We start from the raw sequence: 19,147 nt of genomic DNA on the forward strand, positions 1-19,147 counted from the left end.
ACGATGAAGATACGCACTCTTTTCAGTGACCGCGGCGCGTGAGCAGCTCTCCCCAGCCTCAGGGAACAGCTTCATCCCATAAATATGTTTTTTTTTTTTTTTTCAAATGACAAACTTTAGCTAGCCTGTTTAACTCTAGCTAGCTCTTTTTTCCTCCTCTGATATAGAAAACATTTAAATGACATGACAAACGCTCATACATGAGTATTTTAATTTGAGTAATTATGTGGTTTGATGGTGTATTTTACAAGATGATGTGAGCATTTTTTATGTCACAGAACCGCTTCCCTCAGTATAAGAAATAAAACTGCTTAAACACATTAAGAAGACAAAGTAGTAGCTACATAGGTTAAAATACATTCTCAATCTCAATGCTTGTTTTTTGGTGTAATGTAATATTTTGAATATATAATTTCACATACACTAATTTTTTGTTAGTGAGTAGCAGTGAGTTTTGGCTGGTGATAAATGGGTTGCAGAAGGTTATATGAAAGCAATAGAAGCTTATTTACTGAGAGAAAAAAAATAAACAAAAGCATGTGAAGTAGTTTATTTTTGGAGCTGTGAAGTTAGTACATTTTTTTCAAAATTAACTATGAACATGAACTAATTCATTTTCTTTATGTAATTATGTAAAGATGGACTGTAGTAAAAAAAAAAAAAGTAGTTTGGGAGTAGGGCAGTGAAAAATGGTGGGCAGGGAGAAAAGCAAATAGGAGGTTAATTTAAGTTATTTAGATGAGATCTTTAGCATCAGTTGTAGCATACTCGTTTGTACTATAACCTCATAATCTTTTACATTTGAAGTTCTGTAGTTAATGAATTTGCATGCATAAGCAGTTTACAGTTACAGGAACGAGGCGTACAAAACTCAAAGAGCACGCACAGAACTCGTGCAGCTGACGCACAAAACTCAAAGAGCATGCGCTGAACTTCTTGTTTGAATTGTTTTTTTAAATCCTGACTATGGATTTTTCTATAAACAGCATGTAGACACCCTAAAGCAACAAAGGAAATGGAAGACTTTAGCTTGAAATAGGCCAGAAAGTGCAGAAACACCTCTGTTGTGTCGCAAAACCTGTAAAGTGCAAAATTTGCATGCATAAGCAGTTTACAGTTACTCAGGAACGAGGCGTACAAAACTCAAAGAGCACGCACAGAACTCGTGCAGCTGACGCACAAAACTCAAAGAGCATGCGCTGAACTTCTTGTTTGAATTGTTTTTTTAAATCCTGACTATGGATTTTTCTATAAACAGCATGAAGACATCCTAAAGCAACAAAGGAAATGGAAGACTTTAGCTTGAAATAGGCCAGAAAGTGCAGAAACACCTCTGTTGTGTCGCAAAACCTGTAAAGTTTATTGGACGTATAACAAGCCCATATGTTTAATTCCAATATATTCAACACTATTAACTCTATTGAGAGAAAATCCCAGTTACGTTAGCCCTCATATCTCAGCTTTGGGATGAAAATAATCACACCCCTGTGTAAGTCAGGGTCTCCTAAATCAACAACGTGAGTTTAGAGGAAGTCTGAGACGGTCAAAAATTTAGTACAAAAAAAAAAAAAAAAAAAATAAATAAAAAAATAAATAAACACAATGGGGTACCCTTTATTTTATTTTTTTTTGGGTGAAAACTGTGACCTCCTCAGATCTTCTCCAAACCCACACCGTGTGTCAGGGAAGTCCTGACAAAGACAGTGGTGTGGTTATTTTCGCTCTACCATATCCCAAAGCTGAGATATGGAGACCTCTTCTAGTCCATAAAATGTATAACTGTATATATCAAGATGGGATTCCTATTTCCAGTCAAGCTAGGTAAACACATGAGTAGAGGGTAACCTTTAAGTTTTACGTTTGATATTAATTTTTTTTTGTGCGATTCTTTTTGGCACCCATCAGGTTCCATACAGGATTCGCTAAAAATAAACAACAAGCTTGCGTCACTACTTGGATCGCTCTGGTTGCTACGAGAATTGAGAATAGTCTCGTGCAGCTTTTTGGAACCTTCAGCACATGCTAAAAATAAACAGCATGCTCACGTCATCATTTGGAACGCTCCGGTTTCTACAAGAATTAAGAACAGGCTTTTGCAGCTTTTTGGAATCTTCAGGATGCGCTAAAAATAAACAGCAGGCTCACGCCACCCTTTTTAACGCTCCGGTTGCTACGAGAATTAAGAATTTGCTCGCGCAACATTTTGGAATGTTACAGATGCGCTAAAAAAAAATAAAGATTAGGCTCGCGCCTCTTTTGTAAATGCTCCATGTGCTGAGTGAAGTATAGAATAGGCTCGCGCAGCTTTTTGGAGCCTTCAGGATTCCAAGGATTATGGAATCAGATTTGTGCCAAAAATGAATCGCTCCATGGCTTTAGTGCGTGAGTTCTGAGTTCTGCGTGTGCTCTCTGAGTTTTGTGCACCAGCAGCACGAGTTCTGTGCACGAGCTCTCTGAGTTTTGTACACTGGATCCTTGAGTTTTGCAAGCAGTTTTGGCAAAAAGCTCTCGTGTGGACGGGTTTTCTCAGGGGTGCCTTCCCATTGGCTAATGAGTTTTTGAGTGACAACTCAGTGCCCAAGGCATTTTGGACTGCACATGCGTACACCTCCTTGTATCAATGCAATCAATGCAGATATTGAGGTAATGTTCTGTCTAAAACAAAGCATTAAAGATTTTACTGTGAGTACAAACCTGTTTGTCCCTCATTACCAGATACTGATCTGAGGTAAATGCACACCGATGTCTGTTTACTCAGGATGAAACAGAATAAATGAGCGCTTATTTGTTTATTTGTAAATTATTATTCATGAGTGCTTGAGCCCCTGTTCAGAAACCTATCGTGTACTAACATAGTGGTTCTTCGCTTTTCCATAATCGCTGTTAGATTATTTAAATGCCCAAATTTTATTTTGAAGATCACAGTTTTGAACAAATGCCATATGTGCATTTTGTTACAGGAGGTCTCAGAGAACAGAGAAACATCACAGACAAGAGTGTTCCTGCTCCTTTAATGAATACAAATTTGCTTAATATCTAGCTCACACATTACTTCCTGGAAAACACCAGATGTAAAGTTTGAACCACGATCTGATTGAATCTCACGAGGCAGCCCAAACCGAGAAAAGAACTGAAACAAACACTCAATTATAGTTCTTGCCTTAATGTTTCTCAAGGGTACAGCCTTCGGAAATCTAGTACACACATCCAATATAGTGAACAGATACTCATAACCCTTTTTTGTTTTGTGCAAAGATCCAACACAATCTATCGTCACTCGCAAAAATGGCTCTTCCACCACAGGAAGAGTACACAATGGTGCACAAGGCACTTTCTGATTTGGCTTTCCGGCTAGCTGACAAGCATGACATGTCCGACAGTAGGAGATTACATCTCGATGCATCTTCGGCCAATAAAAATAACGCAAGACTCTCTCTTGGGCTTTACGAATACCCACATGCCCTGCCATGGGTGCTTCATGTGCCAAGCGCAACACTTTCAACCTAAAACTCTTCAGCAACACAATCTGCTCCACAACACTCCAATCTTCAACAGCAGGATGATAAGGAGGCCTCCACTTCCGCATAAGCACTCCCTGATGTATATAGAAGACCTCTGCTGACTCCTCTGTCTCCTCCCGTGTACCAGCCCCCTTACACAATGAGGCCAACTCAGGGTCCTTCCTTGAGCTCCTTGATTAAGGTTTCCCTATTAAACTGAGCTGCATCCGATTAACCTAGTTTTCCAAAGAAGGTATCTCCAAGCTCAAATGCTGCCTCCTCCAGCCCTCTCTGTGGAACCACCCCCTTGGGGCAAGACTGGGCACGGGTAACGACACAGGCTGAAAACACCTCAGGATACTCCCTGGCCAAAGCCTCCTGTTTCTGGTACCTCACATGGCATGTGACTAATTAATGGGGTTACCGACACTTGAACCCCAGCAAGATCATTCCCCAATAGCATAGAAACTCCAGGGACTGGTAATGATGGCACTACTGCTACATTAACATAGCCATTTACCAAGTTAGAGGGTAGGTACACTTTATGCAATGGCATGGCCCCAAACAAACTTCCCACACCCTGAATCAACACTGAAGAGTCATTGAAACTGGCTAATCACGAACCCTTTGTAACAACAAGGACTGAACTGCACCAGTGTCCCTCAAAATTTTAATTTTGGTTTCTGGCTCCCCAGAACCAATGGACACTGTACCCCAGGAGACAAACCCATCATACAGAGAGGGGGTTATTTCAGACTCAGGATCCACACAACTAATAGTCCTCTCTGAACCAACTACCAATGCCACAGATTTTGAAGAATCAGTATAAGACCCACGACTGCGCTTCTGCAGAACTGGACAACCTGATTTTTCTATGGCCAGGTTTTCTACAATAATGGCAGATTATTTCTCCCGAGGGAGTAGAATTTACAGGTTTTTGAAGTTGACTATGAGGTTTAGAGCCAGATGGCCCTTCCCTATGACTTTTAGTAGTCTCTGCTGATTTAACCTCTATATTAGCCTTTCTCCAACCACCAACCACTGATCTCTCTTTCACTCTCGACTCCTTATGGGTAAATTCGTAAGTATCTGCCATCATAGCAGCCTTTTTAACTTCAGTCGCCCCATGCTCCTGAATGTACACTTCCTAAAGAACAGGTAGACTATTTTTGAACTGTTCCATAAGAACAAGCTGTTTTAAATCTGCAAAAGTATAAACTTCACATGCTTTCATTCAAACACTGCCTCCTGCTGCCTAGCTACATCCAAATAGGTTTCCGCTAACTTACGTCTAAGAAAACGGAATTTGTGCCTGTAAGTTTCTGCCTCCCAAGCTTTCCCCTACATGACACTCTGAACCAAAATGGTCCAACAATTCTCCAGCCAAGCTAATTCCGTGGCTATATTCTCAAAGGCATCAAAAAACACATCTACCTCGTCTTCCTGAAATTTTGGCATTAGATGTAGACATTTGGATACATCAAACCGAGTCTCATGTCTGCGCTGTTGTTGACTCTCCATCTGCGAGAGTTTAACCTTCTCCAACTCAATCTTAGCTAACTCCAGCTCCCGCAAACTATCCTTCTCCTTCTCTCGCCTACCCTTCTCTGCTTGTTCCCTAGCCAATCTTGCCTCAATGATGGAGTCACTCAAACCTAGGGACTGAGCAAGGATCTACTATCTTAATTTTATTCAACTCTGAATCTACCTCAATCTCATAATATTCAGCAAGCTGGAGCAACTGAGGCTTCTTTAATTTTATCCAGTCCGTTGTCTGCAGATGGGCTTGGATAAAACTTTCCGGATCAAACTGAGACATTTTTGGGAAAAAATTAAAAAAATACCAAAAGCCCCCCAGCCGAAATGAGGACAGACCAGAGACCCCTAACTCTAAGGCTACTAAAATTCAAACACCAAGAGGTAACCTATATTCCCCTATTGGCCTAAAATCCCTAAGTACCACCAAAGTATGACTACAAAACTAAAAGTACTTGACAATTTTGGCCACCTTACCTCAAGTCCTCTCATAGGACTTCTGAAAGAACACATACAACTCAAGAAGCCCCAAGTAGGCCACAATTTCCAACAGGTATTTTTGAGTCAAATCAACACCACCAAATCAGATTTCCTGAGAACTCAACCAAACATACCCAATTACCAAAGGTCTAGACTGTATACAATCAAGCAACTCTGCAATCCAATACCCACCTTAGCAAACAGCTAACCTCAACAGAGCACAAAACTATCAAGTTACAATCACACAGCCAACAATTAGATCACGAAAATAAGGTGTTGAAATCTATTGTGATGAAATGAGAACTTGGGAGGGTTCACTCTTCTTACCTAAAGATCCTCGAAGAACCCAAGCGCTGACTCCATGGTCGACCAGCCCAAGCATGTAGAGATTATTCAAAAGGGTAGGTAGTAATCTGGAGGTGCAACAGTTTCCAGAGTGCTAGAGAAAAATCAGCGCCAAAACTTCCACCATCTTATATATATCCAAAACGACGCTCCGGTATCTGGCCTCCAAAACCAGAGGTCCTCCCCTTTAAAGGCTCCACTTCAAGATCTCAAGAAAAGTAAGACCCCCCCCCCCAGTGGCTGGAGTGTGTATTGTGGGAGTCAAGTGTCTATCCCAGTGCACCTAGTTTATAAGAATCTATATTCAACACCATTAACTCTATTGAGAGAAAATCCCAGTTACGAAAATAATCACACCCCTATGTAAGTCAAGGCCTCCTTAATCAACAACATTTTTATTTTGTCAATAAGGTCCATACCACACTTCTGACATATTTCATAAAATATCACCATTTAATATTCTAAACATGTACATAAACAAATGCATACATTTTCAAATGACCTTGCCTTTTCCCCACAGATATCAAATAGAAATCAGAAGAATATCTATTAAACATACCTTAAACATGGCCTTAAAAAGTACACTTACCCTATAATATAGCGTGATTCATATATCAAAGTATATGATCACATTCTAAAGTTGTCATATTGAGAAACAATGATAGAAACATTTTACTTCTCAACCTCAAGTAGACTAAGTAATTATTCAAATTTCAAAATTTAACGACCTGGCTATTAGCTCAGACATTACATAATGTGGGTTAAAGGCTAACTAGAACACTTGCTATTCATCATAATGACACGTTGGCTAGCTGCAGCAAACATTAGAAAAGTAAGCCTAATGCAATAAAAAGTTTTGATGACTTTGTTCACTTGAGATGGCTAAAGAAAAAAAACACAAACTTCAAACAAAATGACTGTTACCAACCTGACATGGCGCGCGCTCCTCTGCTCTTTGGGGCTTGAAAAATCCAGAATCCAATAGCTGCTAATCACAACGTATTAGTTGACTGCACAAACTTCTTGTCACACAGCCCACAACACCAACTCACGTTTTTCAGAACAAATTCAAAAAAGCCACACCGAATTTCAGCTGTCTAAAATGCTTCATGAAGGCTGTGGTAAATTCAAAGACTGCCCATTACCACTGCTGCAATGCCCATTATCACAAGTGTCTGTGGTGCTGCATCAGCATTCATCTTCCATCAGTTCAACAATTTTTTTCCCCTCGTGTAAGACACCTCTGTGTTGATATCTTATGTGGAAAAAAAAATGAATAAATACACACACACATTATATTAATTAATTATATTCTTATTGAAAGATGATACAGTAAACATATTAAAAATTTTTCAGTGCAAGATAGTTTTCTGGTTCAACTTACAATGAACACTAATTATACAACTTTGCTATAAAAACTTATACAGTTGGAAAGACTGTTAAATGATGCCACATTTACCTTTTAAAGAGGCGCAACCCACATTCTCAGCTCTACTGCTCATCCCACAAATGCATGTTCCTTACAAATGTGGCACCGTTTAAAGGGGAAATTAACAGGCTTTCCAACGGTATGAGATAAACTGCCAAGAAGCATTGTTACAACAAAAAAAAAAAATCTACCAAACACAAATTTCCTTACTTTTTGTGCTAAGTTTATTTTTATAAGATACTCTTTGCAGTTATTTGACATTATTTCATTTGAATTTTGCCAGTCTTTGCTTTCATTATTGTTTTTTGGATTTTGCTGATAAGGTCTTTTGCTTCTGGAATCTCTCCAGAGTCTGCTTCGTGGTTTGCTTGAGTTTTGACAGAAGTTTCAAGGGTGGGTGGGTCTTAGAAGACTACGTTCACCGTGAATCTCCTTTCGTCATCGATTTTGGACTTACAGGTGCTCTGAAACCTCCTCTGGGACCTAGCCACGCCCACCCCACCCCTAAATGGAACAAGCTTTTTTCCCCATACACAGCATCAGGTTAATTATCACTGTTCTGTATTAACCCTGTCATACTACCATAGCTACAGCTTTTTTAGTTAGCTTTCTAGTAACCGCCAACACGCTGTCTGTCACTGGGTTCTCTTGCCTGACCCGTGGAAGCTTTTTTCGCAGGACAAATTTGCCTGTTCTTTACCATGACCCTACTAATCTCTGTATTTTTTTGTTCCCTTTGTCTGGTTTTCTTTCTCCTGTCTCTCTCTCATGCTTTGAGATGTCCTGCTGCTCTCCAGGTGTTGCCCTGATCCAGCCCCTGTGTATCCTGTACAAGATCCTGGCCTTGTCTCATCTACACTATCATGCTTGGCCATGCTGTTTTACCTCAGATTAACTCTGCACCTACTTTTAATTCACACAGAATCCCTGATCACCTTCTCCTTCCTCAGACTCATACATCACTAATATACTACATTTACATTACTATAACCCCTTCATCTGTCATCATTTCACTTTTACTTCTGTTCTGTTCTCTGTTGTGTCTCCGGTGTGGACCCGAGGAGGATGGGTTCCCCGTATGAGTCTTGGTTCTTTCCAAGGTTTCTTCCTCATGTGCTGAGGGAGTTTTCCCTTGCCACTGTTGCCCCTGGCTTGCTCATAGGAGGCTTGGACCCGGATCTCTGTAAAGCTGCTTTGTGACGACTTTTTGTTGTGAAAAGCGCTATATAAATACAATTTGATTTGATTTGAATTAAATTTTAGTATTAAATAGCTGTTACAAACATTATAATAAATAGCTGAATGGTCTGAAGATATTGCAGATGCTCATATTTCTTCCCTATGTGTTTTTTCTCCATTCAGTTGACTAGAATTTTAAAAGGCTTATATTAGTGATTTGTGCAAAAATATGTATGGTCTTGCTTAATGTAATTATTATACTGTCTAGATAAAGTTTTATACAATTTCTTGTATTGTCAAATACGCTTTTTTTTCAACACAATATATATAGCAGGAAGTTTAAAAAAAAAACAGAAGTCTAAAAAAGTGCAGGAACATATGTTTGCAATCTGGAATAAAGAATACAAAACATAAATTAATTGTTATACTGACACAATTCCCAAAGTTAAAAGTCTGCATATTAAATACCAAACACAATGTTATTTTCAAAACACACACAGCATAGCAAAACTAGCACTAAATGTTAATCCCTATTTACAAGCACAATACTGGAGTTTTCTGTTCTTTTTTAAATGCTGAAGCAGTTACTTTTTGTTCTTGTTTCATCAGAAAATAACTGTCACTCTGTTTAAGGTGGAACAGGAGAACTTTTAACTGGATGCTAGCTAACATTAGCAGATGCTAACATACAAATATTCTGTAAAAAAAATAAAATAAAATAAAATAACAATTAAAATTTAAGCAGTACATTTCTTCGTAGATGTCTTTCAGTAACTGTAAAACATTTATTTAAATTATTTGCAATTTGCTAAGACACATGGAAGACCTTTACATCCTGAGGTAGTGATAGCTTACAACCCGGTCTCACACCTACTCGTGGTATAGTCACATATATAGGAGACTGCAATTCATGCTGAAAATATGCGATATGTCACGAATTGCAGACTACTATATCACGAGTAGGTGTGAGACCGGGTTGTAGCTTAACATTACTGGCTGATGTAACTTTGGTAACTGACAAAGCGACACATTTATGTTATGATTAAAACCAATATTTAACAAAAAATATATTCATTAAGCACATGTAAAATGTTGTATTCTAATCAAATGATATTTAAAAGAGACCGTAGCAAACTGGCTTCAATGGGAAAGCTCCATGGCTGGCGTTGCCAGCTCCCGCACGAGTTATGCACAGGGGCCATGTCTTCATTAATTCAGACTTATTATCCTGGATTTAAGTCCTTTATAGAGTATTTAGTTATTTTTTTATAACGTCTCTTCCTTACACATGTAAACAATCGTACACACACAAAAATGCGTGTATTTGTATAACTAAAAATGTGAGTCTGTAAACAAGTTTTAGTCCCCACACCGAGATTATATCCATCCACACACAGACAAAGAGAGAGTCCACCAGTTTCGCTACACTACACTTTGGTTGGGTTTTTATGTACGGTTTCTAATTCTATATTTTTGTTGTGATATCAGTTATAATTGAATATGTATTTTGTCTTGTTCACCAGTGATATTTTTCAGTTACTGTAGTTAAAACAGCATTTAACTAATCCTTACATATTCATGATAGGATTTACATCACACACTGTAGCTGACACGAAACATAAATCCTTTGTGAACATAGTCCCTACGTTTCATCTGAATTATTCATAACATAGTGAGCGAAGCACTGACCTATGGCTACGTTGAGCCCTACGTGAGCAGTGTGAAGACAGCAATATTAGTAAGCTGATCCCCATAGCAACTGGAAGTTAATTTTTCACAATAAAAAACCTCTGGTGTTTAGTACCTTAAAATTTGTAAACATGCATATTATTATATAACTTCATTCATAACATGCTCTAAAGCTTTTCATAATTTTATATCAAACAAACATCACTATTCTCTCACACTGTGTGTGACACATACTGAGATTTGACATTGATAAATTATGTGCATTCTTTTAATAGCATACTGCTAAACAATACAGTGTCAATACAAACCCATGGTGAAATTAACTTTCCAGATCCTCCTCTTTCTGTAAACATGTATATGTTAAAAGATACATTAAATTACTTATGTTTTATTTAATTATGTGTATCTACTTCTATATATAAATTAAGAGAGGATAAATCTCCTTCAAAATGAAATTGAACAAAAAATTCTAAATTAAAAAAGGGTTTTTTCAGCAGTTCAGTGGTGGTTGAAGTGAGGGGTTTATATATATATATATATATATATATATATATATATATATATATATATATATATATATATATATATATATATATGTGTGTGTGTGCGTGTGTGCGTGCTTTAAAACGTATTTATATATGTATAATGTTTATACAAAATCTCATAAAAAAAAAAACATGGTCAAATCCAACACGTTTAGAGACCAACGACATTCCATACACCTGGACCCCCATGACTACTGACGAAGAACACTCAGAAAAGTGACACTGAGCCTGCTGTGGGCCAACGCTGTTTTCTGACTGTGACTCTGAGCCGAGTGTAGTCAATTCACAAAAAACATTATAAGAACGCAGTACCAAAGCATGGCTCAATGTTGCATGTAGGTATTTGAGTATACACTAAGTAGGCTACGAGCTTATTGTTTTTAGTCCAATACATTTTATAAACTTGAATTCCTGTTTTTTTTTCTTTCATCTGTTTTAAATTATGCTCTAAACGTGTTGGATTCTCCGTGTTACGCAGCGTATAATTTCGTGTTAACACGTTAAGTTTGTGTATTTCGTGAATCATGATGCTTTACTGCCACCTACTGGTGTATGGCGTTATTGCTGAAACAACATAAAGCCTTAACTTACCAAATAACGGAAACAATTCCAGTGTTTAATGTTCTGAACAATGTTTATGAGATTTTGTATAAACATTATACAAACATAATATTTATATAAACATAAATACGTTTAAAAGCGCACACACACATATATATATATATACCCCTCACTTCAACCACCACTGAATTTACTGCTGAAAAAAGCCCTTTTTTAATTCAGATTTTTTTGTTCAATTTAATTTTGAAGGAGATTTATCCTCTCTTAACATATATAAGTACATACACATAATTAAATAACACATGAGTAAATTAATGTATCTTTACACATAGTATACATGTTTACAGAAAGAGGAGGATCTGGAAAGTTAATTTCACTATGGGTTTGTATTGACACTGTATTGTTTAGCAGTATGCTATTAAAAGAATGCACATAATTTATCAATGTGAATGAATTACGCCTCAGTATGTGTCACACACAGTGTGAGTGAATAGTGATGTTTGTTTCTTATAAAATTATGAAAAGCTTTAGAGCATGTTATGAATGAAGTTATATAATAATATGCATGTTTACAAATTTTAAGGTACTAAACAACAGTTTTTTTTTATTGTGAAACATAAACAGCTTACTAGTATTGCTGTCTTCACACTGCTCATGTAGGGCTCAACGTAGCCACAGGTCAGTGCTTAGCTCACTATGTTATGAATAATTCAGATGAAACGTAGGGACTACGTTCACAAAGGATTTATGTTTCGTGTCAGCTACAGGGTGTGATGTAAATCCTATCATGAATATGTAAGTACGCCCGGATTTGAGGCCTCCCATTGGCGAAAACCTTAAGAAGCGTGTAAACGTGTCAATTTTGGTCACGTTATCACGACAAAATTTTACGTGTCAACACGCAAATTTTTAATAACGTGTTAACGAGCATGTGTTCACACGTTTAGAGCCCAACGCTGTTCTATAAGAGACCAACGCCATTCCATACACCTGGACCCCCATGACTGCTGACGAAGTGACACTGAGCATTACATTATCACTCACACTATACAGTGTAAAAAGAAAATTGCTTCAATTGGTAACAAGTAATTCAATTAAGTTTTTTCAATTTATTTTTTTAAGGTTAAACTTAAACAATTAAGTTGGATAAACTTAATTGAATTACTTGTTACCAATTGAAGCAATTCAATTAAGTTGGATCAACTGTTTTCTTTTTACAGTGTACTTAAAATACAGCTTACATTTAAATAATTTTAAAAGTGTTTTTTAGCATGTTATTTTAGTTTTGCAAATAGGAGTCAAATACCTTTACGCTACTCAGAAATTCAACTTGGTTAAAATAATAAATCTACATTGCACAAATGGAATATTTTAAAATTTTATTGTGAAAACCTCACAAACTTAGTTTTTCACAAAAACTTGTGCATTAAACATACTACAGATGCATCCCATCTCCTCCAAAGGCTGCCCTTCTACTCCTGTACAGTTTAAGGAGTTTTGGCACATGTGTCCAGTGCATCATGAAACTGACTCTTCAGGTTGATGGCAGTTATTCTACGAAACTCACTGCATATCTAGAGAGAGAGAGGAGTAAACAATAGAGAATACAGATTATCAGTCATTACGTACAGAGCCTGAACATTTCTAGACAAACACTGATTCAGTTGATAACAGTTATGCAGGGATCCAGACAAAAACCATCCCGTCATCCCAAGGCCAAAAAAATAGCCCACAGGAAAATTGCTCTTTTGGGACGCTTTCGTGACAAATGTTGTGCGCGATAAAACTTGTTGCCTTTAAATAACATTACTGTGGTTGGACAATGCTGTACGCTTCTTGGTTAATAAGTAAATAACTAAAAAAATAAGTAAATAATCCAAACAGCTGATGACTTCGCATTATAACAGTTTTGGAACTGTTCTGGGGAAAAAAAGTTAAGTATCATTTTAGACAAGTAAACTAGATTGGTTCACACTAGGTTTTGCAGTGTGAAACAATCCTACAAAAACTATAAAAAGAAAAATATGCTGAAATGGGCCAGAGTCACAAGTACAGCAAACAAACACTACTCACCTGACTCTCCAAGAACAGTGCTGGCCATCATTCTCGAACCAGACCAACCAGAGGTTCCTGCTCAACAAGCTCCTTCCACCGTAAAGAAAATGTTTGGACCCTTTTTATCTATCTCAGCCCTCATTGCCTTTCTCTCTTCTTCCAAGGAATCCTCACTCAGCCCTGCAGGGCTATATCGCAAACATCTTTATAATCACAAAGATCACATTTGAAGGTAGAACTTTGGTGACATGTAGATAATTTACTGTGAAATTTTGAAAAACGACATATCAAGGAACACACACAATTGGAGTGAAAACAGGGCCAGCGTGTACCATGAAATCCATGGCGTACTCTGTGGTGCTTCAACCCAACGTCTGTGTCTTGGCTTGTGAAAGAGCAGATTTTGCACTTCATCTAATGTATCCCTTTTTTCCTTGAAAATGAAAACAATATTAGTGTTAGTATTGTCATTGTACACAATTATAGTTTGTAAATGCAATTACAGAACCACAAACTCTATGTAACGTTATTTAATGTTTTTGTAATTTATTTACACACACACACACATATATTACATTTAGCTAAATGTTTTGAGAAACAGACGATGTTAGGTATAGTGCTAGTGCTGTTAGACACCTACGAACTTCTCAAAAGCAAAACAAAAAACAAATAGTAGGTCTGATTCAGACAATACGGATATTTTTGTATCTTTGACGGCTTAATCTTGTAATAACACCCTGCTGCTTTCATATAAATGATATCAGACTAAAGGAGCGTTGTTGTAGTCAGCATCCTGAATTTTCCGTTCTACCTTAAACAGCTCAACAAACACCGAGGAGGCTCAATATAGCGTTACCTATTCCGGTATTTAAGGTGGAATGGAAAAAAGCCAGCCAACAAGATACATAACATTTTCAAAATAGAACATAAAGAAAGCGCTCAGGCTTGTTACAGCCTGCTTGAGTCTGTTACGTTGGGCATTTGATTAAATGAAACAAACGGCTCATATTCAAACTTTCCATGGCTCAGTCGAGTTGGCAAAGTTAGCTAATATAACAATGCCACGGCAATTTCCCTCACATATTCACGGCTTTAAGATAGTGTTAAAACTAGAAACGTAACTTTAAAATGCTTTGTGAACTATCACTAGTTATTTACCTCAATCTTGAATTTCTCCAAACTTCGAGCCACAACAAAGAGGAATCAACCGTCCTTCGCGCGTATTCCCGAACCTCCCACTGAGCATGCGCATGACTAGAACAGAGCATGCGCAGGTTTATCTTAATCAGCAACTTTTCCAAACAAATCTTCTCAACACATTTTTTATGTTGTGCCTACAGGTTGATCAGAACAATACATTTCGTGTTAGATGAACTATCACACAATTGAGTTCTATTCCCAACTCACTATTTCAATGTATAATCAACTAAATTTGAAGTTAGATTTTTTACAGTGCAGTCTGTTTTTTTTTTAAGGTTTATTAAATGTTTGGTTATGGTGGGTAGCATACTTACTGTTTTATCCGAGTCACGTCGACCGTCGATGTTCGGAAGAAAAAGCGGGGCGCACCTGTTGTCGGTACCAGAGATCTGCCTCGCGCAAAGCTTACGTAATGACGTCAGACGTAAAGCTGCTTTAAACTTAATTGTTTCACGTAGTCTCAAAGTAAAAAGTTATTTTGAGATAAAATGTGTGACTTTTAAGTTAATTGAACTCATGAAAGTAAGTTGTAGGAACTAAGGCAAAAGAATTAATTGAGGTTAATGTAAATAAGTCTATAATAGGAACTACTGCCCAAATACACTTTTTAGAGTGTACAAATGAGTATGTGCAAGTGTGTAAAGCTCTGATATTTAAGTACCCTTTTCTGAAGGAAAATGAGGGGAATGGATGTGTGAGTTAATTCTAATAGTGAAAATTACTTTATTGTTGTTTTTATACTTGTTCTTGTATAATTCAATTTGGAAACAGGTTATTTTCATTTTAAATGGCTTGGCCTGCTCTAAGTGTGTAGAATTACATGAGGTTTCGTAGTTACGGCTGGTAAAATATAGCGCGGATAAGCCCGTTGCAGTGGGCAGACAAGGTGCACTATATTCTGAAGCAACTTTGCGGTTGTATTTTTGGTTGTACACAAGGGACCAAAACTTGCTATATGTTGCTGAACAGCTTTTGATTTGCTCTACAACATTTCTTGTCGACTTTTCTTAGTAAGATAGGGATATCCAAACTCAGATATTTCTGTAATGGTAATTTTTATATGTCTCTGTTGAAAGAACTTGTCTGCTTGTTTGTCAGTATATTCATTTCTAATCGTCAACAGAGCTCAAAAACTAAGTGTATGTCAGGTCAGCTCGAGGTCAATGCTTTATTAGAACAAACCACATCTTGTATATCAAACTGAGATGTCTCTAAGGAAACTAAGCTTGCAGAAACATCGAGTGATTATCTTATGGTTATGACGTATAAACTACCTATATAAATATCTCTGTGAAAACATCTCCTTTGTCCACATTCACATAGTACTCTCTGCTATTGTATGTTGACCACCTTAAGGTTAAATAAACTACTTTCTGATTCCAAATGCTCTGTTAGATTTCAATTCTTAATACTTGTCCTTATTTTCTCCATCACAATTTCAAAAATACATATCAAATTCAAATGTGTACACAGTGCACATTTTAAAATGCTTGTGACAATGATACATGTGTACGTTGAACGTTTTCAAACCCATGCCTTCTTTTTTGTACAAGACTCTGTGTATAATCAGTAATGTTGGAATTGAAATGTCCAAAATTGGAATAATCTGAAATATGTAACATGGAAAAGGTTAAGTACTAGCTGCCTGAGTACCATTTTCAAATGACCAATCATATGTTGCATTAACTTAATAAAAAATAAATAAAAACTACACTGACATACTACCATCTGGCCACAAATGGGAGTATGTGTCCACAATTCCATTTAGACCTAACAGGTGGTGGTGGGGTCTTAGGTCCGAAAGGCCATTTAGTCGAGAAAATAGCAGTTGCTTACCTCTTCGTAGTACCACACCATCCCAATCCACATATATGATACGCTGCTTGGTGGACCTTATCGGCCTAGCGCGCGGCGCACCCTAGACGATTTTTTTTGCAGAGCCCGGGGTCGGGTCCTGGGCACACGTGGTGGGAGCTAAAAATCCTCAAAGTTTGGGCCTTTTACCCGCAATTCTGCATCAATCCACCAGGTGGCTCCCGGAACGTCTCGATTCCAATATATTCCATTACATTCCATTACAGGCAAATATATTGGGATTGGGATGGCGTATATATTTATCATTCGTTGAAGTGTTTTGTAATGTTTTTAATACTTTTAACATGCCCAACATCCATAGACATTAACATTTTAAAGTGTTGGCTACTTTGATAAGGCAACACAAACGTCCTTTCACAAAGTTTCCAACTATCTTTGATATATTTATAATGCCAGTAAACCGACAAACACGTAACCACAGTGAGCCAGCCTGCCCTTCTGAAACTCTTGTCCGAACGCCTTACTTTCAAATTTTCAAGTTACCTAACGTTACTGCTGCATTACTTAAGGTGGAAGCGAAAAATGTAAAAGCTTCTGAGCGAACACCAGTCAGAATCCGAATGTTAAACAATACACCTGCATATAGTCAGCACAAAAAGATTGCTCACACATTAAAATCATGCCCAAGATAATGGAACGATGACGTTCAGAAGTAAGTTATAATCCAGCGTCAGGTAATTTAATGTGGAAGCGAAGAGTTGCAATAGAGCTTCTGGGCAACTTCAATGTTAAGAATCAGTAGTTTAAAATTATACAAGCACATACAGGTGCTGGTCATAAAATTTGAATGTATGCAAGACATGGGTTTCAGCTGTCATGTTCCTTATGCCAAGCCACTCTTGAACAAGAGACAGCGTCAGGAAAAAGGACTGGACTGCTCCTGAGTGGTCCAAAGTTATGTTCCCTGATTAAAGTAAATTAGATTAGATTAGATTCGACTTTATTGTCATTGTGCAGAGTACAAGTACAGGGCCAATGAAATGTAGTTAGCATCTAACCAGAAGTGCAATATATTACATTATTTACATAAAGTGCAGTAGTGATATTATAGTGATTTTCGTGCCCTGCCCAGGCAGCGTTTATGGTAGATGTCCTCGAAGGAACTTGAAACTGGACACCTGATCCACTGCAGTTCCGTTGATGTAAATGGGGGCGTGAGCTTGATTCCTAGTCCGTCTGAAGTCCATGATGATCGCCTTTGTTTTGAGCATGTTTAGTACTAGGTTATTGTTTTGGCACCACAAGGACAGATGCTGTACTTCATCCCGGTAGGGCGTTTCATTATTGTCTGTAATCAAGCCTATCACCATGGTGTCATCTGCGAATTTGACTATGGTGTTTGAACCATAGGCAGGTACACAGTCATGGGTGAAGAGAGAGTACAGAATCGGGCTAAGAACACAACCTTGTGGAACGCCAGTGTTCAAGGTGATGGTTGATGAATGAAGGTTGCCTAATCTAACAGATTGGGGTCTGTTAGACAGGAAGTCTAAAATCCAGTGGCAGAGTGATGTGCTGATACCCAGATGGTTGAGTTTGGATATCAGCATAGACGGAATCACTGTGTTGAATGCAGAACTAAAATCGATGAACAGCATACTCACCTATGAGTTTTGACAGTCCAGTTGGGTTAGTGCCGTGTGTAGTGCTGTTGAGATAGCGTCCTCGGTGGATCTGTTGCTACGATAAGCAAACTGGTGTGGGTCCAGCGTAGCAGGCAGGCAGGATTTCAAGTGAGAAAGAACTAGTCTTTTAAAGCACTTGGAAATTATTGGGGTGAGTGCTACAGGTCGAAAGTCATTAAAGTCTGAAGCAGTAGAATGCCTAGGCACAGGCACAATGATGGCTGACTTAAAGATAGATGGTACAGCTGCCTGGGCAAGCGAAACATTAAAGATGTGAGCGAAGACACCCGCAAGTTCCACAGCACAAGCTCTTAGCACACGGCCAGGTACACCATCAGGGCCAGCTGCCTTCCGTGCATTCACTCTGCTCAGCATGCAACTGACATCCGAAGTGGAAAGTACAAGTGGGTTGTCGTCGGTGGAAGATTTATTGAAGATATCAATATCATCTGGTCGAAACGAGCGTAGAAGTTGTTCAGCTCATCAGGGACTGAAGCACTGTTGGTAGATGGAACAAAGCTAGTTGGTTTATAGTCAGTCAGGGCGTGTATTCCCTGCCACGTACGCCGAGGGTCAGAGGAGGTAAAGTGCTCCTCAATCCGGCGTTTGTAGCAGTGCTTGGCTATAGCTATTAGTCTCTTCATATTGCCAGCAACCCCAGTGGGCGGTACAGAGGACTCTTGTACCCTGAGCGCTTGTTGATTTGTTTCAGGACAGAGTTAGTGTAGGTGTCCAAGTGGATGTGTGAGACTGTGGTGGCTCGGGCAGCATACTCACTCCAGTCGGTGTGCTGGAACTGTTGCTGAAGGAAGGAGTCAGCCCCATCCATCCAGATCTTTACAGTTCTGGTTGAAGGCTTAATCCTATGCATGACTGCAGTGTATTTGGGAAGCAGGAACAAAGAAAGATAATCGGACAGTCCAAGATGGGGGAGGGGTGTTGTTTTGAAGCTGGTTAAAGTCAAACCGATGCTGAATCCGGTGTTTGTGCGGTGAATGTTAATTTCCAAAAGTGTCTGTCTGTCGTAACTGTAGTTCGCAAGAGTTATTTGTGCAAGAAAACTGGAGATAGCTAAGTACAGAAGTATAACATCACTAAAACCGGTAAGACGCTGAGCCTCGCAGTGTG

The sequence above is a fragment of the Hoplias malabaricus genome, chromosome 11 (genome assembly GCF_029633855.1).
Source record: "Hoplias malabaricus isolate fHopMal1 chromosome 11, fHopMal1.hap1, whole genome shotgun sequence".
Taxonomy (NCBI): Eukaryota; Metazoa; Chordata; class Actinopteri; order Characiformes; family Erythrinidae; genus Hoplias; species Hoplias malabaricus.